The sequence below is a fragment of the Onychostruthus taczanowskii genome, unplaced genomic scaffold (genome assembly GCF_017590055.1).
Source record: "Onychostruthus taczanowskii isolate IOZ18803 unplaced genomic scaffold, ASM1759005v1 scaffold9, whole genome shotgun sequence".
NCBI classification, from domain to species: domain Eukaryota; kingdom Metazoa; phylum Chordata; class Aves; order Passeriformes; family Passeridae; genus Onychostruthus; species Onychostruthus taczanowskii.
This window is the reverse complement of record NW_024506993.1, coordinates 12,641,965-12,668,857: the sequence shown is the minus strand read 5'-3', so window position 1 is coordinate 12,668,857 and position 26,893 is coordinate 12,641,965. Positions and strand designations below refer to the sequence as shown.

The 26,893-nt window shown below is 36.3% G+C and overlaps 1 protein-coding gene across 1 annotated transcript in view; it reads right to left on the bottom strand.

Annotated features, from left to right (window-relative positions):
- The window catches only part of ERC2 (ELKS/RAB6-interacting/CAST family member 2), a 283,355-nt gene that overhangs the window by 214,265 nt on the left and 42,197 nt on the right, over positions 1-26,893 (bottom strand). The window lies entirely within an intron of this gene.

The following is a 26,893-nucleotide window of genomic DNA, read 5'->3' as shown; positions in this document are numbered from 1 at the left end:
ACTGAGCTGGAATATAAACAGGATTCCACACATTGCCCAGGGAGACAAACCAGAGTTTCCACCCCCTTAGCCAAAGATGTATAGACTGCCAAAGATGCGTATTCCGAGATGTCTATCATAGCATGAAGCCTTGCCTCATAATGCTTTTCCTGTTTGCTTTATGAATCAATCTGATGCTGGCTGACTTAAAAGCTTTTCTTCTCTATCCCTGATGGTAAAATGAAGCAGACTTTAGGATTCTGGAGAAGATCAGAAAATGACTCCCACTTTATTATTTTGTGTGGGTTTTCTTCCAATCAGATTCAAATGTTTGGAGACTCCCACAAGGCTCAGTTCTTGAATTTATGTTGGTCTAGGTATGTGCTTTTTTATTTGGGGTACCTGATTCAGGAATATACTTTTGGGGTACTAATTTAAGGATACACTTTATGTGCATGATACCTGATTGTTACCCCGATTGTTTTATTGTCTGAGGTCATCTGGAGGTTTTCAAATTTGCCTGAACAGCTAAGCAAGAGATATTCTAGAGATTTCAGAAAGTCCTCATAGCCTAAGGAAACCAGATTTTTATCCATTACATCATTTCTGGAATTACGTCTATTTCTTGTTTTCAATTTCTTTTAATAAAAAACCCAGAGAGACAAATAAGAAAATGTGGGGGGAAAAAATCAAAAAACTTACCAGGGATAGTTTCTTTTAACCTAAACTGTATTGAATGGAACTCTTGATTGTTAAATCCAAGAAAAAATTCTAGTGTCATCATCTCTGTAACAATCAAAGCCTATACTAAAAATCTCTCAGATGCAATCATTTATAAAATTAGATTTTCTTCATATCCCTCTATATGACACCTGATTCTGAGTAACCACTTTGTACATGCAAACTAATTATAATTAATTTTAATTAATGTGTAACCAAATGCCTGCACCTTGTATTTCCTGATGATGCTCAGTTGTCAAGGTGGTTAATGCACCTACACAAAACTATCAGGTAATCAGATATTCTGCACATGAAATTTACCTTAATAGTCTTTGTTTTTAGACCAAAATGAGCTTCAAACCAAACTTGGTCATTCCTTTCTCCTTCCACAACATTAGGTTAGCATATTATATTGGCCTCAGAAGTAACTTTAGCACACAGTTTTAATACTACCTTAAACACCCAAAAAAACAAAGAGGAGACAGATTATAAATATAATCTTAAAATACTGGTGGAATATGAATTCTACCCTTTCACTCAGAAATTGATAAGAAGATACTGCAGGATTTTTCATTATTCACTGGTGCTGAAAATCCCCACTACATAGCATAATCTGAACCTAATACTAATTTCCCAAATAAAACTGTGGTTTTATCCCAGCTTTATTAAAAGACACTTCATCCCTTGGCTGCCGGAAAATCAGGGTGCTGCAAACTGATCCTTCTTTACTCTGTTTCTGAAGTATTTTGTTAATGTTCCCAAGATATCAGTGACTGCGCTGTTCTCATTTGATGATAGCAACACTGTCAATGTAGTTCAAGGTTTTACACAAAGCTGCCTAAAATAATGACACAAAGTGCTAGAAAGGAAATTTAAAAAGTGGAAAAATAGGCAATTTACAGATGGTGTGAAACTGTGTCTGCATTGGAAGAAGAAAGAAAAATTATTAAAGGCGGCAGTATAAAAACTGACATGAGCAACCATTGTGTCAGTAAATGCAGTTTTTTGCCTTCACAAACAAAATGTACAAATCTGCAAATCACAGCAGACAATGGCATAAGAGCTGCTAGTTCTCTCAAACACCCCAAAGCACACTGGTTCCATTCCTCTGGAAAAGAAAGCCTTAGCAGCTCTTCTACATGATCAGCTTCTCTGAACTTTAAAATTTAGGTCAGTAGTATTTCAATATTTTGATCAATCATTTAAATAAAAGCACAGAACTTACCTAAAGTGTCTAAACAATAGTGTTTCTTTAGCCAAAAATACCATTGGAAACACTGATCAAATTCAATTTAACCAGAATACTAGAAAAATGTAACATACAGGAATTGATTAATTTTTAACATATAGATTTATCTGCTGTTTTCTAACTCTTCACATTTACCCCCAGCCAAAACATCTCACAGCAATTAAAATAAAAGTAGATTTAAGAAATCCTGTTCAAACTCTTTGTCTTTCTGGAAACCATAAACTGACTACACAAAATTCCCATGTCTGTCTCCAGTGCGCAGGAAAAAGGAGCCCTTTTATTGGAAAGGATTCTAAAAATCATGTTACCATGAATTTTCTTTTAAAAATTCACCATTATAGGTATTTGAACTCTGGGAGAACCTGATAAAGGAATTTTGTCAAATTCTAACCAATTCTTTTCAATTTTATAGCTTGAAGAAATGAAAATGTGCATATAAGAACATGAAATGAAAAATTAGAGAAAATGTGAAGAGCTGGTAGCTACAAAAGTTCTGTAGAGATTTCCTTTGTAAATTAGAGGTATTAAAATTTAAGTTCTCAGAATTAAGCAAAATGCTCAGATACATGCCTAATTCTCTCTCAATTTTTCATTTTAAATACAAAGATAGAATTTTGATGAATATGAAAGAAATTGCATTAATCAGGGACCACCACCAAACTATACAACAAAGGTCAATAGCTCATCACAACAGTCAAGTCCAGCAATAACCTCAATGGCCTCAGTACTGCTCTTGAACAATGAGTCTAACACCATCCCTGCCCTACATTAAAAAACCTGGAGATGTAAAGAAAAGTATGAGGGAGAAAAAAGGAGTTTTTACGCTAGTTGAAAACCACCATATTGAATCACGAGCCAAAGTATTTCTTTGCAATGATCAGACTTCCATTTATTCCTGAACTCATGCACATAAGAGGGGCTTATGAAGTTTTACTAACATAGCTAAGGACAGAATATGAGGAAAAATAATCTGATCTTTAAGCAACTCAGTTTTTCTTTGACCTGTATGTCAAAAACACCTTAAGCAACCACATGCTTTGTCATACTGGAAGTTTGTCCTCTGGCAAGAGACCACATACAAAAAGTTTCAAGTGAAAACACGATTTGTATATGGAGCTTGAAATGCATGTGGGACAATTTAGTTTGTAATTGAAAGCACACAGAGCGTTTTCTGAAAGGAGCTACTGAAACTCCACTTTCACCAGAATTCTTGAAAATTTACTTTTTTTCTTTGTGGAAGGAATAAAACTCCTAGAGGATCATTTCTGTTTTGCACAGTACCATTAATCTCTTGTCCTCTTACAAAAATACTTCCCAAATTTAGAAAATGGGAAGAGTTATTGCTTCACACATACTTTCAGGAAAAGAAACTTTGATGATAAACAGTTTTCTCCCTTTTCACCACTTTCTTTAAGAAGAATGCTTGAGTGTCGGCAGTAAAGGAAGGCCATATATTTGTTTTCAGGTGTAGTCTATTAGACTCAGAAAACAGACGTTCCAACCGCTGCTTACACTTTTGCAAAGCAAATACACTCTAGAAACATTCTTGGCTAAAAAATTTCTCTTTTCAGTGTATATAAAGCTTTAAAATTGCATGGAAAAATATGCCTTTTTTTAAAAGCTAAATGTTTAAATAGTCATTTATTAGTAACTCAGGTGCACTAAAAAGAGTCACTTAATTTGCAGTAAGACACATAAATGAAATGTTGTTGGGAGTTATAAACCAGGATTTTTAGCTATTTGGTTTTGAGTGTGGGGATCTTTTTTTAGAACACTATCTTTTATTAAAATCACATCTTCAAATTCTTAAAATGCAAAATCCTTGTTACAAATCCTTTCTGTAATCCATAGCATTTAAAAAATCCTTATCCAACAAATCCATTATTTTAAAGACTTATTTCCACTACTTCCCTCCCATTTAGAAGCTTGAGCACACAAAGAACTTTTTAATAAGGCTGAAAAAGAAAGCAATATCCCATCAGTTTCAGAATAAGTGTAACACTAACCATGCAGTAATAATGGAATTCCACCTTAGGGTGTAACTAAGAATAGACTTCCCTTGCTCCTGCCATCAAAAGCATACAGGCAACACTTAAAAGGGTAAAGTCACAGCAAAGATAACTAAATACAATCCCAAGATCCAGAACACACAGTAGAGATGCTGCTGTGTGCCAGCTCCACTGTTCATAAATAATAAAAAACCAAAACCACCTAAACGTGGACGGTACTGTGAGATAGGATGTTACCAGCAGCGCCAGCACACGGCACTTGTGGTGTTTCTATAGCCAGCTCATCTGGCTAGAGATGAGCTAGCCATTTCCTCTAAATAGAGGAAAGCAGTTTTCCAACAGTTCTTTCCATACTCACACAGCTAACCTCCTGATAGCTTCCTTAAACAAGCTGAAACCTAAGAGTTCTGTCCTAGAAAAACAAAAAGACAAAGGGTGATATCCTGTTAAGTGTTTTCCCCACCTTCCATCCTATGCACACACGCAGCAATACTTGTTTAATTTCTGTTCTGCACCAGTGCTCCTCTTCAGCCTGATTGCAGACACAAAACCAATTTAAATTATTAAATTAAGAATTTAGTTCTCAAATGGCAGCAAAATAGCCCTGCCAGAACCAGACTCACACTTGACAAGTCAAAGCCAGAAGTACTACGTATTTCACACACTTGCTGCAAAGAGCTCTTAAGGTTACTGCAGAATGTGTTAGCTGGTGTTAACATGCACAGAACTTCAAACATGTGCTCACTTTTCTGATAGAAATCATTTTATAAATTTACATTGAAAAAACATCAATCACTGTAAACAGCCTGAGCCAACCCAGGGGAGTGCTGGCCCCCCATCCCCATGTTGCAGTAATACTTCAAATTGATTAGCAGAGGATTTTTTAATTTTGAAAAGCATAGTTGTATCTACTAATGTCCAGACTTGTTCATTTATACACTCTTTTGTTATTACTTTTTCTAGCCTATGTTTTCATGTCTCTTTTCCCTTCATGTGGACTTGGTGAAATCACTAGCTAAAGTAACTTATGGGTTTGATTTTCAGTTCCCTAATTCTCTAGGAAGTGCTTTTCTAAATATGGGTAGGTTTTACTTACATGCATTTAAAATTACTGCTGGTTTAGGCTATTTAGTATTTAAACTTAATCAGCAAAGCCAGCAAACATCAGAGTTAATAAGACTCCAAATGTGTAAGTTCATTGGCTCTGTGGTATATCAAGTTGGTTTTTTTTAATGCAAACTAAGTTTTGTGACAATATTTGTGGCATCCAAGAGCCCATATTGAGACAAATACTACCCAATACCTTGATCAATGGGACTGAGCACAGGCTCAGCAAGCCCACAGATGGCAGCAGGCTGAGCAGTGCTGTTGGCTGGGAAGGGATGGCTGAGAGGGACAGTGACAGGCTGCAGGAATGTGCTCCTGGGAACCCTCAAGGGCCAGGTCCAGCACCTGGGTGGGGGGCAATGCCCAGTGTCAGAACAGGAGAACAGTGCAGCAGAAAAGGAGTGGAGATAGTGGTGGATGAAAATTTAGGATATTATTTTCTAACAAAGATTACAGTCAGCATATCGGCATGTACCAGAATGTCAAAGCTCTCAGTTAACAACATAATCTCCCCTAGATATTCAGAGAAATGCCATCCCTACATTCCCAAGTGTTCCATATAGCTGTTAGGTTATGCAAATGTACAGCAGAGAGGACATGAGAGCAGTACCCTAAAGAGAGAAGACACAGATAATTTTTCACACAATTTGAGTGATGAGCGTGCTTTGGCAGCTGGGCCTTAGTTTGTTTTTTTTTTTTTTAAACTTGTAAATAGCATGCTTTTTAACCTAAAGCTAAAATTTTATGCTTGTCAAAAGAACTCACCACACCACAATCTCACTAAAAAAAGAAAGGAAGAAATTAGTTTGCATTGACTTTTTTTTAAAAAATCCTATTTTTGGATCTGCCAGAAACTGAATTTAAGGCACCCACCAATTCAGTGCAGCTCTGCCTATCAGTTGAGATTTGCCAACCAAATCAGTCGTTCTCAAGAGGGAAGTAGTAGGGGTAATGTCTAAACATTTGAGAATTCAGAGGACTTCTTTCACTCTGAAATCACAGGAACACATTAAAATCAGAAAAACAGAGTTGATTGTATATGAGAATATTGGAGTGAAGGAAACAACACCATTGTCCTCTACAACAGCCTTGCTGCACAGACTGTGTTCTACCACAACTTCAGAAAAGAACTGTTCAAGTCATATAGGAAACAACCTGCACAGGTAGTTTATTGAATATTTATCATTCTGTGAAGTTTTTCAAGAGCCTCTTAAAGTGAAGCTCATACATCAGCTCACAATAATTTTTTTTTTTAAAGGAATAATATCCACTTAGCACCTGCTCCAATTCTTTTTCCATTGCCTGGGAAACTAAGTGTTGCTTGGTAACTCAAATCCATCTGTTCAAACTTCCTCTTCCAGTCTTCCATTTTTATCAGAACAGAAAAACCCACACATGAACTTAAAATATGATCAGAAAAAAAAAAAACAATAAAAAAACCTATTTTATCACTGCATAAAAGATACAGCAGTTCCTTATCTGTTTTTAAATTATGGCAGAGTAAAAAGTGTCTGATGTTGTCTCTTAGAAACAACACTTCATATCACAGATAAGTTTTAAGAATGGGAAAAGAAATTATTTATTTTATTCCTTTTCCTTACCTCCGGACAACACAAGGAGCAAGACAGCACTTCCTCACACAGTTCAAACTTCACCTTTTCTGTATCTACACGGCTGCCATGAATACCTAGACCAGGTGCTGAGGGACAGTTTAAAAACTACTTCCCTGTGCATCAGTACTCAAAATAAATGCTGAATGCAGAGATACTATAAATAGAGCCAAATCTTTTGTTTTCTCCAGAGATGTAAATCAAAATAATCATGACCAAAATTACTGCTATTATTTATTGTGATTAAAAACAGACCCTAAAGGAGAATTTTTGAAACTTTGTGAATCCATGTAATGATGCTTGCATAGGTTAAGACTGGAAAACTGGCAAATAGAGAAAAACTGCATGTTGACATAGGATACTAAATTCTACACAGAAAACATGATTACACGTCTTTTAAAAAATCCACCATGTTCCAAACAGAAGTGGCAGCAATAACAAACCACCCTTATCTATGCTTTCCATGTTTTACTTTTTTTGTAGGCACAAAACTTACCTCAGTATAGGTATGGGGTTTGGTTTGTTTTGATAACTTTTAGAGTCACTATTACAGAAGGCCTGAACACAGCAGGTACAGTTTCAACAAATAAAATGCCTTGATATACTGAGAAAAAATATTACATGCCATATATTATCTGATTTTTGCATATTTTTAAACTCAAAAACCTGGAATTACTGCTACCATAAATATCTTTTGTCATATTTGTTTCAAAAGAGAGGCAGAGTCAGCTGAATGCTTTTCAGAGCAATACTTTGTTTCAGGAGAACATTATAAAGAAGACGGTTTAATGTTTTCTTCTCTTAGCCAGACTGTCCTTCTTCTGAAGAACACATTCTTTCTTTTATGTGGAGCGTAGGACAATGTAACACACATGACCAGCCCAGAGGTCCTGCAGGGACCTCAATTCATACCCAAGAAGGAACTTGCTCTTTTTTACCATTTCTCCTTTCCCTTGCACATTGAAATTAGAGATTAACTTAATTCAGTCTAAGGCAAGTATGGGATGCAGAGACAAGACACCATCAACCCTTTCAAGCTCTGGTTCATACACTGAAGAATATATAAAAAGCAAAGGAGCTACAGCAGACAAAATTTCAACTTAAATACTTTTGAACTTCCAGAACAAAAAAGTCTATACCTGAATTCCTCCTCCCTTGCAGAATTTCCACATATTGATCAGTAGCATTATTAAATAGACATCTACATGGACTTTTACATACCTGTATACATTTCATACAATGTTAAGTATAGACATCACAGTGTCAGTTGCTATTCCACAAAATGGCCATTTTGCATCATCAAAGTGGCAAACTTCTCGCTCTTAATAGGAAACCTCAACAAGTTATTCAGCCCACAGCTTCTTCCTTTCTGCTCACTGGACAGTTATGCCAGGCTGCACACCACTACCATTTTCATTACAAACTTGCAACTCATCACTAATCAAAAGACCAAAAGCACATCCATTGCATGTGTAAAATTACAGACATTTCCCATCCATAAGCAGACACAACCTGTCACTAAGTCATTCCAACAGCATTTTGATCATCCATCAAATCTACTTCTCATTTTAAGGTGGAAAGGAAGGTCAGAACACACACTCAGTGTTTCATGCAAAGCTACCTCATCCACCCAGTCTAACGACTGTACAACCCCAGCAGTCCCACTCAGGAACTGTTTCCTCATCAGGACAGTGAAAGACAACTCATGGGACAGCTTATGTGCCAGAAGGAATCAGGATCCACAGTTTTAGGAATCCACAGTGGTGCCTCCTTCCAGGATCAGGAAAGCACACACAGTGCTCCCCCCAGCTGAGCAGCATTGAGAAGCACAGGGACACACTGCACGGCTTCCCAGGGGAGTACTAATGGCGAGAGATTCCTTTTATTTATACAAGTTGGATAAACAAGTCTAGCTCGTTATTTATGAAAATACTTCTGAACTAGAGAAATTATTTTGATGCCATTTTAATTCAACTAGCTTGTGATCCTCATGGCAGGCAAAAGTCTCATTGGTAAGCAGAGATATGTAGAATAGAAACGGAATTCTCAACATGCTGAAAGACTCTTGTTAAAGTCATTTCAGTCAATAAGCCATTTCTTCAAGATTTGTCTTACACTAAACATGTTATCTAGTACAACTACAAGCTAAAATTCCACTTCAGAACACTTTGCCCCCCACAAATGCCAAAATCATAAAATACCAGCAACGGAAATGAGAAAGGATATTCAATAGTATAAGCAAAATGACCAATAAAAGTGTTGGTTTACTTCTCCATTCTAACTGCATGAAAAAAAACTGGTTTTACACAACTGTGAAACTACCTTCAGTTTGACAAGGAAATTTGCAGCAGCAGAGGCTGGCAGAAGAATCTAGTGTTACTATGGAGATGTGATTTGTAGAGTTTCACTTCTAAAGAGCAATTCTCTTTGGAAAACACAGTATGTTGCTAAAGAATCCTTAGCCACAATGAGAAAAGCCAATCTGAAAAAATCTTGATCTCTATTTAGCACTTAATAAACGCACTAAGACTTCACGGTCTGTATACTGTTGACAGAATTAGCATAATGAAAACTTGCAGCTAAGTGTATACCAGATGACTTCTTTTCAGAATATTCTATGGCCTAAAACTCATAATAGAAAACAGAGAAAACTTTAGTCTGTGTGCTGACACATGGATTGTGATATGCATAACAAAGGAGAACCAACCTTTCCCTGACTTTTACATACATTTCAAAAAACTTCTCACAGACACATTAATAATAATGTAGTTCTGAAATAGCTGAACAAAAAGTGCTAAATAAGTGAAAACTACGAAATCTCACTCAAGAGTTCCTTGCCAAGTCGCCACCTTAAAGACTACTATATTTTAGGGGATTAAATAATTTTCTTTCATCATTCAGTCTTAAGCCTAGTTATTAGAACATAAATATTAATGCTGTTAACTCACTGATTATCAAGTTCACAGAATTTCTGTGCACTAAGGCTGCAATGAGCTATTGCCCCTCACTTAATATAATTATGGTTCATCCATCCATCAATTTTACACTTTTCTTCTGATACTTCTGTTAGGAGTTAGGCATCTGTAAATGCTGACACTTCTCTTTAGAGATTCTGTAGCTCATACTGACTATTCTTTTCTTTCCACTCTCCCTTCACACTACAGAGCAACAACTCTTAACCTCAATAGCACCTGAAAAGTTTGATTTCACATTGATTTCATATTTCTTTCTTATAGTTTTTACAGCCTTAGACAAGGTCAGTCCTAACAATTCTTTCAAATGTGGCAGTTTTTCTATGCCTTCCCAAACATCCCTGTGAGGAATTTGATCTAGGCCTTCTGTAAATCACTAGGGAGCTTGAATTTGACACTGGTTTAAGCACACGGGACTCATTGAACATGCCAAACCTTCAGTCTAGATAGAAATGCCATTCATACACACTCCATAGTATCAATTCACTGCATAAGCTGCATTTAGAAGCTCTCAACAAGTACCAGTGTACCAAATTGTCACTACATGACAAAAAAAAATCTGCTAAATTACCCAGTAAGTCTACAAATTGGCAGATTTTCCTAAATTTAAATATAGCAGTCAGCTGATAATAACCATTACCCAAGCTCTACTGACATCATATAAAGCTTATAAAAAAGACATTTTGGCACAAGATAATTCAAACCAAAGAGTTCCAGATAATTTAAGGGTTAAAAACTATAAGAGGTGGGTTAACTGCACAGACAAGAGAGAAACTGTGTGAAATAACAGAAACCTAGAGAATATAAAAAGTTAGCTGGTGGAAAATTGCCAACTACATAACTCTGTTGACATATTACAGAAACAATTTATTCCATAGTTTACTTACTGCATTACTTCTTGGTTAAATACTATCTGGTTATTTACAGCTCTCTATGGACTCTCACAATAGAGTCAGGCAGATTTTCTAGGCCTCTATATCTTACCACACAGCCTCCATTTTCAAAATCACTTCTTCACATATCCTGCCAATTGATGGACTTATCCCACAAACGTCAAAAATTCTTGGCATCAACTCCTACCTAACAGCAATATCTTCAGGAACAGGTCCACAGTCAGTACCTCAGCATGCCAAAGGCTCCCTTTACAGGCATTATTCATTTTCTATCTGGATATTGCTCTGTGCCTTTTTTCAGAAGGCTGGATTTCAGGGCTGAACTTCGGCTCTCAGCAGGTCTCTGTGAACCAATGGTCTGACTCTTTCCCTATTTCCATCAGCACAAGTGTAATTCTAGTCAGTGACATCACTGCAGCAAGGTCATTGCAGACTAGATCACGTGCAAGTCTTTTAAGTATAAGCATGAATATGAGGCTCTTACTGTATTTAGACACAATAAAAATTAAATTGATGTAACATTAACATTCAGTACCAAACATTCCAACAAGAATCATTCTACATTAAATCTCTTACTTGCACTTGTTTCTTCCACTGCTCAAGTCCTCCACACCCCGTATCTCTGTAAACACAGTTTTGGAAGTGTATTATTCTATGAAAAACCTAACACCAAAGTTTCTTTGCAATTTTAATAAAAACATACTTAAAAATAACTATGTTTTATATACTTTTATTGAAAGTTTTGTCTTATTGCATTTGGATGACAGCATTTTCTTTGGAACAGTTTACAACATAAGGACATTTTGTAGACAAAATGAGTGCAATCTAATCCTTTTCACAGGCTTCTTCTAACCCTCTTATTTTTCATGTTTTCTGTGAGGAAAATGATGGTACACAGGGTGAGCTCATCACAGGATGATCTACAAGAAAGAATAGAACAACAATGGTTCAATTTATTTTATTTTACAGAGCAATTAGGTTAAATGATTGTGATTCTGTGCTTCATTAATATCTATCATGTAGCATTCTAAGCAGCTACTACATGGGCCTCATATCAAATGAACAGAATTAGAAGCCAAGGAACTGCATCATTACCTGCCTCCATGAAGTCTTTCAAGTTGCGTTCATCAAGTCCTTTTTCTGACCTTCCTCCTATGCAATGCATTTCCTACCAGATGTTAAGAATCTGCAAGACAAGAAAAGGGAAAAAGAACCCTAAATTGATCTGTAGTTCATATTATTATCCAACCCCTTAAAACAAAAAAAAAGTAAACCAAGAAATTAAAATATAATGATAAAGTAAATTTAATTGAAATATAAGAAAAAAATATTCCCAGATACATGCACAAATTGTTGCCTTTGTGATCACAAACATAAATGAGTGTGATTGATAAATAATTCATTCACTGGAGCAAACTTACCACAGAAAGGCTGGTAGGACTTCTGTGGTTCACCGGGAAGAATGGGCCACCCTGAGGGGCCCCCTTTAGTTCTTCTGCTACACCCTGATGTTCTCCTCATCTGCAAATGTCTGCATACAGAACAATCCCTACATATAGAATAAGTACCATTTTATGGGGTTCTTCTGAATTAATCAATGACTGCTTCACAAAATGAGAAATGGTCAAGTTAATGAGGGTTTTCTTGCTCAGGAACCAGACCTGAAAATGGTTCAAAGCGTCACTTGTTGGTTCTCTTACCTATCTAGAGGAAGAGGAACTAAATCTCAATATCCTTCTCTCTTTTCTTGAGCATATTAATGCTACCAAATTTCTGTTAGAATAGCTTTTAAAGACAGTTCTTCTAAATTCAACTCAGTTATCACAACTTACCTGATTGTAAACCAGTAGTCTGTTTATTCACAATAAACAATATTTTAGAGGTTAGAATTAAAGAATTTTTCACACATTGCTGTTTTACTTATGCATTTCTCAGGGGGTTGACTGTTGTGTTGGTTTGGGATGGGATTTTTTTTCAATAATTAAGACTCATATGAATTATTTTTACCTTAAGATTACTCAACAGCTTTACTCATGAGGTAGGTCTTTCCTGATAGTCACATGGGCTTCCAATACTTGCAAACCAAATATTCTAGGCCCAGTGTTTAAGCATGGTCATGCTCAATTACCAACATCTAAATACAGATGTTTATATCCATATTTGGCTGTTAATCATTATCTACCTATACCCATCTGAATTGTCAAAGTATACTTTATTGGCAAATACCAGGTGAAGAAAAAGTGGACTCTGTATTTCTATTATTAGATTAACTCTATAAGGTCATTAAATTTGAGGTGACAGTAGACAAGAACTTTCAAGCTCGAGTGAGAAGAGACTTTGCCTCAGGGTATGGCCTAAAGAACACAGCAAGAACTACTCAGACACAGTAGCAACAGCTGGAGAGGACAAATTCTTTTCTAAACAACACAACTCATACAATTAACCTCATGGGCTTCCCTTACTATTTAAAGGCCTGTGACTTCAGAATCTGAGAAACTCAGATCTAAACCAAACGATCTGAATAGTCTCAAGGCTGGAAGGTGGGACATCTCAAAAGTAAGTCTCAAAGATTTAATTGTAATTTTTAAGTATAGGTACTCAGAAAAAAATATTTACATGAAAACATCCTTGCAACAGTGGAAGGAACTGCAGGCATCCACCACTTCCTTTCTGCACGTGTTCAGAATGTCTAATACTGCCAGTACTAAGATACAAATTGTTTGCTGAAAATTGAAACATATCTGAATTACAGAATATTCTTTGTCTTCCTCTTTAACTCAGTTTAATGAGGATTTTCAGAGGGTGTTCTGCCCTTCCACTCTCGAGTAGCTCAGCTCAATACACTTGTACTGACTACCTTCACTAGGGCTGGACATCCTCAGATTTCCACCTGAGAAACACAAGATTGCCATGAACACAGAGCTTCTGTCAGACTGGTGCAAAGCTACTGAGTTTACCTTCCAGTAATTCTGAAAAATCCCAAGGTGCTATGGAAAAAGCATTTACCATTTTAGTAGAGTTTGAGGACTAGAAGTCTCATGGTATATTAAAGTACCACAAAGAAAACTCTCCCCTTTATTTTTGCAGATTGTAAGAGTTTTGTATATTTTTTAAGCACAAATGCTGTATTTTCACGTGAATACATAAAAAACTTACAGGGCTTCAAAGGTCCAGACCCTGAACACATCTTGCAGTCTTAATTTTCTAAAATTTATTTCTTAAATTTTGCTCAATGTCCTTCAACCATAAATAAATTACGATCATAACCTATTAAGTTCCAAATCCCCTAAAATACCAGCAGAACCTATTCAAAGCAGCCAAGCAAAATCTGGAACAGGAACATCTCACTGCTACTTCTCAAACCACTTCTCTGGTGATATTACATGAAAACAAAGCATCTTAAATATTCTAAGTTATTAAATAAGATTTTGTCAATACTTGAAGCAAAATTGTAAAAACAGTATTGTTCAAAGGGTTTGCCTTCATCAGAAAAAAAAAATGCTGAGATTCTAATGCCAGTAATTTCCAACAGAAAACATTTAACAGAAAGCAGTCTGGGCACTGCTCAGGTTACAAGTGAATATATTTTATACTTAAGCATTTGCATTACCATAACACATTATCTCATATAATTAGATTTTTCCAAAGCCTCTAGAAAATGAACTTTCCACATGCTCTGGATTTTTGTTTATTGCCTAAACATGGAACTAAACAATGCATTGTGGTAATAGGAATCATGAAAGAGCAACACTACAGCCTAATGGCCTATAGAAACAGTTCTGTAAAACTATCATTGTCTCTAGCCCAATGTCTTACCCATAGCACAGACTTTTAGTTTTGATCTTTATATCAAAAAGGGCAGAGATTAAAAAAAAAAACCTAATATAAATCCCCCAAAATATTCTTAGTACTTAACTCCTTAGCTCTGAACCTATTCTTCTGCTGCTATAATGTACACACAGTCTAGAAGTCAGTGAAGAAATTGTATTTTTCACATGCCACCCACCAAGCTGCAGCATGAGACTTTTCTCAGTTACTTGCTGATATTTTTGCCTTTCCTATTTTCTTGCTATTTAGCAATGAACAGATGGCCTACTAAAAAATAAATAAATCACAGTCCATACTGTAACAGTCCATGAGCTACTAAAAAAAAAGTTTAAAACCATCTTTTAATTCAGTGCTATTTTATCTTAACACTTAAAGCAAGACAGACTTTCAATAAAAAGTCAAAGAATTGCTTGCTCATTTAACCCTAACTGAGAATACAAACAAAAAAATTAGATTTGATTTCTCACTGCATTAAATTAGGGAAGATTAACAGATTCATATATAAGCACACTATATTTTGGCTCAACTGTTATGGTACAATGACATCTAAAACAGCTTTTGACATGTGTTTTCAAGACAAAGCAATATATTGCTTCCAGTTATCACCTGTAGTGTTGACAATTATGAAAAATTAACAACACCTCATTATTTTCCCTCCTTCCTCCACGATCAATCATTACCTCAGTTCCTTTTCAAGAAATCCCCAACCAGTCCCTGAAAAATCCCAAAGAACTTTGTTCTTTACAGGTCATTTCCTGCTTTTTTATCTTGCTGGTTTCCAGGTTAGGTGAGACTCTGTCTCAGTGTGACAACATCTAAAATCTCATGTCCTTCAGGAACTTGCCAGCAACAAGAAATACAAGTGTAATGTAATAATGACTTCCAGTTCTGTCATCACATTGAACAATCCCAATACAAATTACTTTGTTCAGGTACCAGAGTGCATAAATCCACTCTTAATAAACTGGTTTAACACAGCTGAGAATACTATGAAAACTTTTTAAGATATTTCATTTTCCTAGCAGGATTTTGATAGGCTGTTCACTCAAGACAGCACTGGAAAAAGTATTTTCTGAAGTAGATCTCTATAACCACCAGGTGTTCTGTAAGACTCCACAGTTATAACATGCTCAGTGTAAGCACTGCCTCTCCTTCACAGGAAGTGTCAATTTTTAAATTTATTTTTACACCAAGAATCAGGATGTGTCATGCTTCAAATCTTAAATGTTGGAAGGCACAGTTTAGACATCCAGAGCTTTGAAGGCATGCAAAAGACAGAATTAGTGCAAAATATAGACAGTTCAACTTTACTTTCAAAACAAAATGTGTTCTAGAGAAAATTACATTCCTACACTCAAAACCTCACCGTTTTCTTCTTTCTAACATTTATATAAATGTTATTGTGACACTAAAGAAAAGTTACTTTTGCATTTGGAAATGTTCATGACAGAAGCATTGGTATTATCACTGTCTCAGAATTATTAGAACACTTAAGGATGCAGTAAACAAGTCTGAATTTACACTGGAGAATAAATAAAATACTTGTCTAAAAGCTCTTTAAAAGAACATTTGTCGGTCTTCAGAATTCATTTTTTTCCTGAAACATTTCACCTAGTACTCCTATCATGCAAAAGAACTAACATAAATCATCCCCAAAACATTTTCACAGATACATTCATACCACAAAGATCACTTTATATAAGATGCTGTATATGGTATATTACTTACATGGAATATTATATTCCTGTAGCCAGAAAATACACTTGGAAGAAAAACATTCAGAGCGTGTACATGGACATGGATTTTGTGTTTGCTGTTTGTATTTATCCAGATGCAGCTGTCATTCCCAAGTAATTGCTTTTGGAGGAGGTTGGGAAGTAAGTGCAGTCTAGGCTGTGCACCAGGCAGGGGTGAGAGCCAGGCAGCCACACAAAGTCCCTGCTGTGCTGCACACACCTGGAACAGAGCTGGGAAAACAGCTGTCACTTACTCTGCACCTGCACCAGGGCTTCACTCCCACCATAAGAGAGGGAAGAACAAGGTATGACTGCTGCTGATCTTTGTGCCCCAAGAACAGACGAGAGTGGAGGAGGGTGTGAAGTTGAATACAGAAAGGGTCAAAACATCTCAAAGCAATCCAGAGGACAGACAAGCTGGTAAACTTTACTTCTTCCAAGTTGCTTGTCCTAGTGTTTCCTTCTCAGTGAACCCCCAGCACTACATAACACTGCAGGAAAGAAAAGTTCTGAATATATTCAGAGACAGATACTTAACAGTAGTTCAGAGGGTACTCATAGACACAGTAAAATTTTTAAGCTGTCATTAGGACTAACAGTTCAGGGAAGAAGGGCTTCAACCTCCAAACAAAAAGGCTTTTCCGATATCTAAGAGTGCCAAGTAGTTTTCTCATTATTTCAATGTGTCTCAAAAGGAATACAGGTTAGCATATATCCTGATTAAATGTGTAATTCTGAAACTTGCCTTGGGCAAAAATTTTGAGTATGGCTTCATCACAATCACCCAACGATGAGACACAGTAAGCATCAAAGCAAGCCAAAAGTTTCATGGAAAAGTCCCAATCATTTCAGCCCGATACCGGCTGATACTGTTACTGCTGAATTCCTCCTTCAAAGTCAAACGGAAAAGGGATGGTAGACAAAACTTCAAAACGTTAGATCTGGAATATTTATCTCAGCTCTGAAAAAGAAGGGGAGGACGTTCTCAAGGAAAGAGAATTCTTGCAGGTCTTTCATAAAGCTGTGAGTTGCTGCAGCCTCAAGCTGCAGCAGTCCAGGGAAAGACCAGGAACATCAATGACTGCCAAGTCTACAACACATAATTGTGACCTGGGCAGAACACAGTCAAATAAGTTTAGCTGTCATAATGGCAAATGCAATTATTCAAATAATGTATAAAACCTATTTCCATCTGACAAAACAAGCTTTCTTCACAAATTCCTTCATGCTGTAAATTGCCTAAATTTTACTTTCATGCAGTAAGTATCTACCCAAAAAAAGTGCATAACTCCTAAAGCTGGCAAACTAAATATGTTAAGCCAGCTCTTTTGCTCCTCTTCCCAGGAGAGCTTCTGCTCAAACTGTCAGCATTTTGTAAATAACCCGTAAGCATTTCACAAGTATCACAATATCATGATGCACATACCAGTTCCAAACCCTGCTTGGCAGCATTTGTAATTTTACAGCCTACCTTTCCCTTATTTATGGAGATCATCACTGTCATTCTGCCCAATTATTCTAGCAGGAAGGGATCATAGGCAATATTCAAACACATTTGACATTAGACCTAAAGCTCAACAAAACTGAATGAAAGATGCTTGTGAAGTTCAACAACCACAAATTCATATACTGGGAATATCCAGCCTGCTAATAATGCACTCATAATTTGTTTCCAAAGAAATAAAAGGGAAGTTTTTATGAAAATTTCAAATGCTATTTTTTCTATCAGACACAAACACCACTCAGGTCTTCTGGATGTTTAAACCAATTTTTTTTTTTTTAGACTTTACTGGAAAGCAAGCCATTCAGAAAAAAATGGTTAATAATTAAAGACAAATTTTGGATGTGGCACCTGGCTTCCAGACACATGTGATAGAGACAAGAAACCCCTCCTGCTGAAGGACACAGCAGAAACAAATGATCAAAGAAGCCCTAGTTTGAAATCCTTCCAGAAGCTCCATCTTACCATCCTGAAGCCCACTATTGTTTTGATGAATTCTATTATCTGAGTTGGTGTTAAAATGAACTTTTTTCTTGGGGGCCCATGCTTGCCTGTTCCCAATCTCTTGGTAAGAATTCCTTTTTCTGGCCAATCATGCTGTGCCTTAATGGTGCAGATGGGGAGGAAGCACTGCCAAGACCTCTGTAAACACTCACAATACTGTTGAGAGGCTGAAAGGTAACATTATTTTGATAATGGTTTCTGAAACTTGTTATCAGCAGAAAATCTTTTCTCTGCCACATGTCCTCCTATGTGAAAATATGCCATCTGCAAGTTGAGAGCTGAAAATTACTCTCTCCAGGCAGATCAGGAACAAGTGAGAACAAACTGATTGCTCTGACTGAAACATGCAGGTGTTCAGTCCACCAAGGCTCTGAAACAGACCAACGTTTTTGTTGGGATAACAATGCATCTGCAATAAAAATCCTTCCTCCTGTGCTACAATGGTACATTTTTAAATAGAATATAGATTCTACTTCCTTTGTGAGAAAGCTCTACAAGGGGAAGAAATTGTTTGTGGCATGTATGTATAAAGGCATTACAAAATCAGAAAAATTGTCTACCACATATTTGTTCATCATTATGTTTCTCAAGCTATAGAAATCTCCACAAGCATCTATCATTTTTAGGTACAAAAAAAATTTTAAATTTTAAATAATTTTTAAATAAAGAGAGAGAATGAATGCTCCATCTTACAGAATTATCAGAGTGGTAATTCCCCAAGTATCCTGTAACTCTTCATAAAAATAGATGTTTAACAGATGACAGCAAAGACAATTGAGCAGATAGTATATTGGTCTTCCTATCTATTTGACACCTGCACAATCATTTATGAAATAGCAAATAGCAGCAAGCTTAATTAGTCATAGGTGGGGACAGAAAACTTCATCAGCAATGACATTGCCTATGATTCTTAAGATGTAGCAGAGAAATGTGCTTTCTCCATGAAAACACTGTTCTTTTGAATGGCAGCCTCTTCCTCCAGATATTGAAACAAGGAATGCTGGAGCCGTGGGAGTGCCCAGTGTTTCACAGGTGCTCCAGGCTGAGAGAGGTTGTGGTTTAATTCAGCACTGCTAAAAACTTGCCAACACCTGAAATGAGCACTGCTGGCTCCCCAGTGTGCTTTCAGATGTGTTGCAGTTGCAGTATCAGAGCAGATATGATGAAACTGCAATCCATTCAAAGAGGAAAATGACCCCTTAGCTTGCTCTTTAACTTTTGTAAATCAAATTACAATCCTTTCCTAATACAGTGGGACCGAATTCCACCAATCCCTTCAGGCTGCATTCCTGATTTTCTGTAGAAAGCTGCACTATCCTTTTCAGTCCCCTTGCTTGGTTCTCAGACTTAGCTGAGAACTAAACTGCATCCAGGATCACAGACTCAAAATCTGTGTGGAATTGCCTTTGCATTGATTCCCACTCTAAAATGAGCAATGAAAAATAACAAATAGGGTGAGATTGTCTGTGAAAACAATGCTGAAACACAATCCTCGTTCAAGAGAGCCATCTAGTGCCTTCATGCTCTACGTGAAGGATGCAAATCTTCAAGTTAGCTACTGGCTGATTTTTAGGAATTATTTAGGGCCTCATATTTTTTCCCCATACTTTCAAATAGTAACCAATGCACTGTTTCTTGCTCAGTATCTGAAGACCACTGCTCTAGTTAATGAGCCTTGCAAAAATTCAGCAGATAATGAAAAAGTGGAAATTTAATTAAGTCAGTATTTGCAGGAACTTGCTGAAAGGATCTCATGAACTGAGAAATTCCTGAAGTTCTCCTTCTAAAGATTATGCATTAGAGAAATATTTTTCCAATGTTTAGTTTTGAGTCAAATAATGAGCTAAAGGAAATAAAACCACGTATTTTAGCATGTATTCATTGTTATAAATCTAAAACCTAAGGCCTATGTAGTTTTATAAATAAATCTATATTCAGGGAAATTAAATGTGTAAGAGTCAAAGCCAATGAAAGCAGTGTGACTATAAAAAAATAGATAATTAGATGTTAATTATCTATTAACAAATTAAAAGACTACATTCTCCACATGAATACTTTCAGGAGAAAGGTGTGTGAAGCTCATTCCCTTGAATAAATAGCCCTTTATTAGCGCCATTTGGAAGTTTTTCCCCCAAAATACTGGTCTGAATGCAATTAGAAATGAGACAACATTGCAGAGCAACGGCAGCATAAGAACTCTGTTAACGAAGCAAACAGCAGGCAGTGAAACACCACTAAGAACCTGTTTGCTGTTACCAAGTACAGCCATCAGCTGACTAAGCATCTCTGACAATTATTTCGTTATTTCCCTTTTTTAGTAATATCAGTGGAACTTGGACTGTGTAAAAAAATCTTCCATTATCACAAGTCTCTAGGAGGCAGCACAAAGTGTGCATTTAGAAAGAATACACTGAAGTGAATTCCATAAAAAGCAGGGCAATGAACACAGAGAACTAGTAACATTAGACATAAATGGCTGTAAAACATTTGGGTTGTTTTGTTTTGTACAGGGTTACGTTTCAGGGAGAAGATGATGTGCTGATATATGGAAATAAACCAAGCAGGTGAAGACATTAGCTCCACCTACAGAAAAGCTACAGCAAACCATTTCCTTCCAACAGCGTAGCCTACCAGCAACCAAGTCTGGATTCATTTATTCTCTCAAATCTAATCCTATTCCACTTAAACCAGTAAATCCCACTGACCTCATCTGACTCAAAAAAAAAAAAAAAACCACCCAAACATGAACAGAATTTTGTCCTCAGTGCTTTCAAACATATCCACATTTTTGGTGGATATGACTTTCAGAGCATTATTTGGGTTATTTACCAATATTTTAGCCAAATATTTACAGGGAGATGAAATATGTTTATAGCCATTATCTAATTTTGCATTTGTGCACAAATATATTGAGAGCCTTAAAGTCATGTTGGAATACCAGCCTCTAACTGTTAACAACCAAAAAAATTTTCCTGCTATCCTATTATCAGGATTGCCTCACAAGCCAATAACTACATCTATAAAATTAGGACATGATCATCTATTTACTAAATCAGAAATAATGTTTTGCTTAAATAGTTTAATCTAACATTACACTTTTCCTGCATTAAGTTGAGTTTCAGGTGAAACTTTAGAAAGGGTTTACATTATTAGCTGTGTTCTACTACCTACAATAAAACTTCCACTTTCATTACTAAAACAAGCCAGCACATACCAAGGCAAAACTCATTTTCTTACACAGAGTTCAAGACTTGTACAAGGAAAAAACCTAGCAAATTAAAAACTTCTTTTTTAGCAGACTGGGGGGTAGAGGAGGGAAGAGGTTGTATTTAAAAGATGAAAAAACATTTTTTTTTCTTTTGAGTCTTTGCATCCTTGCAAGAGAAAAAGTGAGCTCATACATATATATGTATATATGCAGATATAGACTCTGGCAGGAGATTGGCCTGTTGCAGTTTTCTGCAACTCCAGCTCATGTGACAATACATGGATTTCCAGTCCAGGTAAAAGGCTGAATGTTTCCTAAGACAAGGGAATTTCAACTCAGTTAACAGAGAGGGTCTAAATCAGAGAAGTGTACACTGGAATTTGAGGGTGGCCAACTCTTCCCTTCCCTGGAAATTCAGTTCTAATTCAAAGACAACACATTAACATCTCAGAGCTGTGCCTCACCTCCGTGAGCTACAGTCATTCATACAAAAAAAAGGACAGGAAGATGGAGCTAGTGAAAGTTAATTATATTCTAGAAAAATGAAGTTATTGGCACACAAATGAGTAGCAGCACATTTACAGAACAGGGAATATGAAAGAAACCAAAATTGATCATTTTTCTCTATTTCATTGTGGCTTGTCTCCAAAATCTTAACATGCAACCAGAAAATAGTAAATGTGTGAACTGAGCAAAGAGCCTTGCAAAGACAGTATTTTATGTCTGGGGACAACACTTGAATTACAGCAATTTAAGCCAGTCTCCAGATTGCCTTCTAAAGGATGCACTTGGCAGGAATGCTGGCAGGATCAATACTCATTATCTCCACACATGGAAAGGTACAGAAATCCAGCTTATTTATGGATCTGTTTTTTTCCCTCTTCCAAAAAATAATTTTAGTTGTTAGTATGAGACATGGCAGTTTCAAACTGACAGCTTTCTCATATATGAGATTCCAAACTACTGGTGGTGGTGTCATGGAGGTCAATCCTGCTTTTAAAGAAAGTGATTTCTAAATGAACAAAGCTTTCCAATCCTTCATGGACCTATAAAAACTCTTGCAACCAAGCACCCTGGCAAGAATATCACAGGACATAGCAAAATCTGAATGGGCTATGTTAGAAGTAACAACTGTTCTCTAGAGCATAATCAGGTTCTGTCTGCTTTCATGTCTCCAGCAACTGCCAACACTGCAGAGTCCTTCTGTATACTTAAGAGGTCACCTTTAAAAAACACATTACCATTGATATTTTGATAAAAAGCAATTGTCTTTAGAGCAAATGATAAGATTAATATTTTGAGTTGAGGCAGGAGAAATAAAAGGAAAGAGGTACTAATGAACCTAATAAAAAAGCTCAGTCTAGAATGGTTGTTAATCTGTGTAATCAACTTCAGGGAAGAAACGTTTGGTGTCGATAAAGCATTTCCTTAGTAAATTACTACTGGCTCCAGTGTAAGACATTTACAGTAAACACCAAAAGTCTGCAAGGCATCTGTTCTATTCACAGTGGAAGAAGGAACTTTGCTCCATTAATAACTTTAAAAACATGCAATAACTAATTCATGATGGCAGTTCAAATCTATCAGCAGCCTTCGTTATTTGACCAAGCTGAGTTCAAAGATAGAGCAAAGTTTTAAAGAGCCCCTTGAAAGTTTAGAAGTACATTCTAAATTATTATAAAGATGTGTTGCTCTTCTTTCTACTAAATACAAAAAGCTGTAACTTTAAACTGTGAGCAACAACATTATTTTAAGAATACATGCAAGATAAGAGTTAAAATGTGTATATAAAATCCTGTATGATCTCAGATTTTGTTTTAGTGAAATTGTATGTTGTACAGAGAGGGCATGTGTAATATACATGTATGTATATATAATAAAATACTTGCTGGAATTTCAACATTTGACTTCACTAGAGACTTAGTGGGACTTTGCCTTAGGCAAGTTTTTAATAGCAATAATAAAAAAATACTTAATGGTACTTAGGGTAAATAATGTGTGGTCACTATGTTTAAAAAAAAAGTAATACCAAACATCTGTGCTAGATTTCCACATGATAAAAAATCCCATATTACCTACAGTTCTCCCAAAGTTATAAAGAAACAAATGTTTATTTAAAATTCTAGAAGAGACATGTGATAACCAATTTAAGAACTTTAAGGCAGGCATCTTTCTGACAAGAATATATATTTAGTGATCTTTATGATATTTAATTCTGAACATGAAGAAAGTCATAGTATGACGTTATGACTTCAAGACAGATTTTTAACCACTAACAAACCAAGAACGTCCTTTTCCTTAAGTTTACTTGCAAAGACCACTATGTTCCCCACAGGATACATTCATTTTCTTATCAAAGCAAAAGCTATTAATTTTTTTCAGAAAAAAAACAAAGTTCACCTGCCTTTGAAAAACACTAAAAAAATATATTAGTGAATTTAGTTAGTTAAAGGCATAGGATTCAGTCTAACAGTGATGGAAAACCAAGTGCAATCTGGGCAGAAATCCTCAGAAAGCATCATGAAACAGAGCTCAACACTCTTTTAAGAGGCTCCTTCTCCCAAACTGCAGCAGAAACACATGCTTATGCTGTTACTCAGAGCTACATTTGTTCTCTCTTGCTTTGTGAATCAGGAACTAAGGAAACCTTTGCTATAACTCTCTCCAAGCTGAGAATCCTGCTATCCCTGTGAAAGCTTATTGCCTAGATTTTAAATTCCTTGATAAAGAAAAGAAATCTAACCCCATTTTTAACACAGCTTATTTCCCAACATTTTAGTGAACCTTGTGGACATTGACATTCTTTGCTATTCCTGTAAAAGAGCAGGATTCCAACTTCAGCTTTATTCTCCTTCTGCTCTATAATGCGCCTCACATTTGCCATTTCTAAGGCCCTGAAACACAAAGCTTGAGTAAAACTGTCATCACAAGTTTTCTTCTGTGAAACAAAGTTTAAAGGTGTGAGGATTGCACACTGCAGAAAGGTACAATCTTTGAGGGCCACCAAGTCAACACCTCACAGTTAGCCTGTACCTCCTACAAGAATATGAAAGCAAATGAAGGAAAAGAAAAGTTTTATTTTTCAGAGTTGTTTCTCTGCCTCAAGTACACCAATCAATTCCATTACTCTCGCCTGTACTTCTTCTAAGAAATACTATATAAAGCCTGGAGAAGTTCAAAATCTTTGAAGGCAGCTATAATTATCAAATCCTGCTGAGGCTACTCATGGGTTGGGTGGGGGAAGAGTAAGAAGCAATCAATGGCTTAAAAACAAGACATTCCTGCATGATTCTTGGATAACCAGCCAATCAGAACAGTATTTATTTCTGATAATGGGCATACTTGTGTGAAATTGCCAGAAAATTAATAATTGACAAGGTGGTACAGTCTGACAGACAACAAGAAGTTATTTCTCTCTACCTAGTTAAGTGAAAAAGTTACAAGCTAGACAAAAACAGCTGTGGAGTAACAAAGAACACCTCCCTCACTATTCAGCTCCTTGTAGGATCAGTGCTCAGGGGGTGCAGGTCAAGGAGAGAGAACTGACATTCATTTGACATACAGGTGTGTGGAAGAGGTGGTCCTTAATTCCCAATGTTTCAAGACCACTTGCTTCAGTTTCTCTCACAACATGGTAGTTTAATTCTCTGGTTTGGTGAAACTATCACCCACCAGTGATTATTAATAGCTTTCTACACACCATGTTCAATTATCTAAAAGATGAACAAAATCAATGAACAAAGATATGAATGAACTAAGAGATGAACAGCATGAGATAAAATTATGGCTGCATTAGGGGAAAACACTGTCAAAAGCTCAACATGTAAGGATTGACCTTCTTCTAGCTAGGTTGGTACACAATTAGATTTCATGAACTGAAAAATTCAGATTGAAAGTAATTTTAAATTAAATACCAACAGCAAAGGGCTTCTGAGAAGTCCACCTCTACATTACATTTTAATGTAGTGTTGAGGCTGTATAAAATCAGCTGTCTTCAGTTAATTTTTTCCATATTCAACTTCATTTGCACCATGTTAACTTTTTTTCCACAGACAGCACTCTTTCTGCTGTAAACTACAGGAGAATCTACCATTGTAAAGGTAAATTGCCACAAACAAACCTTATTTGTTTAATAACTTCATATGATGCTGCACAAAATTTTATCATCCTTGTTTCACAGAATCACTAAGTCATTAAAGCTGGAAAAAACATCCAAGACCATCAAGTCTCAAGTCTTGGAAAAGCTCCACCTTGTCAATCAGACCATGGCACTGAGGGCTGAACCCAGTAATTTCTTGAACACCTTCAGGGATTGTGACCCCATCACTTCCCTACATTGTCCATTTCAGGGTTTAACAACCCTTTGCATGAAAGAATTCCCCCTGAAGCTCCCCTGGCACAGACAATTTCAAGTGCAGCAGCAGAAATAAAATAGCAAAACTAATTAAAGAGAAGAAAAAGCCATCCAGGATTTCAGCAAACAGAACATTACACATGACCCAATACTACTTTCTCAGAAATACACTCAAAACTTGAGCTATCCTCCAACCTGCAAAAACAAAGAAAGCAGAATATTTTAGATTATGTTCTAAAATGACAAATATTTTGTTAAGGGTATAGAAAGATTAACACAATTTGAGTGAATTCTAAATAGTTCATGAATTAAAGTCATTTAGAATGTATCCAAGTTCTAGCTTACTTTTAAAGCATTCTCCAGAGGGAAAAAAAACGTTCAGTAACTCTGCCAGGTGATTTACACAGTTAGGATGAAAAACTACAAACACTAGTTATGGAAAAAAGAATCAATCCACTGGGCAGGCTGCTGCAGAAGATTCAACCCAGTAACCTCTGTTTTATCATACTGAGAACCTGTATTGTGCAGGATGAAGACTAAAAGCAGAGACAGAAATTCAAATGAGCACTGCAGAACAAGGATTTACCGAGCTACACGTACAGATCAAAGGTTGATCTATTTGGACTTTTAACAAATACGTAATACTTTTAAACTATACATAATGTCTGATGTTACTTCAAAGCATGCAGACAACTTTCCATAACAAAAAAGCAAAAAAAATATTTGAACCTCAGTACATTTTCCAAGAGTCCACCAGAACAATAAAATCCAGAGTCCTGGATAAACAAACAGGCACCTATTAAAACATTTTGTTTCTAAAGAGTTCCTACAGCCTACATATCATACTTCCAAGCTCCCTACAACTTCAAATGTGCAGAAACTTAAAAATAAATAAAAATAAAACCTATAAATACTGTGTGCAACAGAAAGAGAGCTGGAGAGAGAGTCTGCACCCAAAGCCTTGAATTCTTATAAAAACAATGAAATCCTGAGCCAAAATGTCCAAAACATTAGACAGTTCCTGCCAGTCTGGCTGGGACAGATTCCAGGCAACAAGTCCAGTAAAATTTTAAACCTTGATCACTTACCAAGGTATATCAGCATGCCATTACCAGTAAATCCCATTCTACACTTGCAGCACTCCAGACAAAAGACAACCTCTATATTCTCATATAAAGTGAGGGAAAAACAACACTTTTCCCTGCCCCTGAGAACAACGGGGC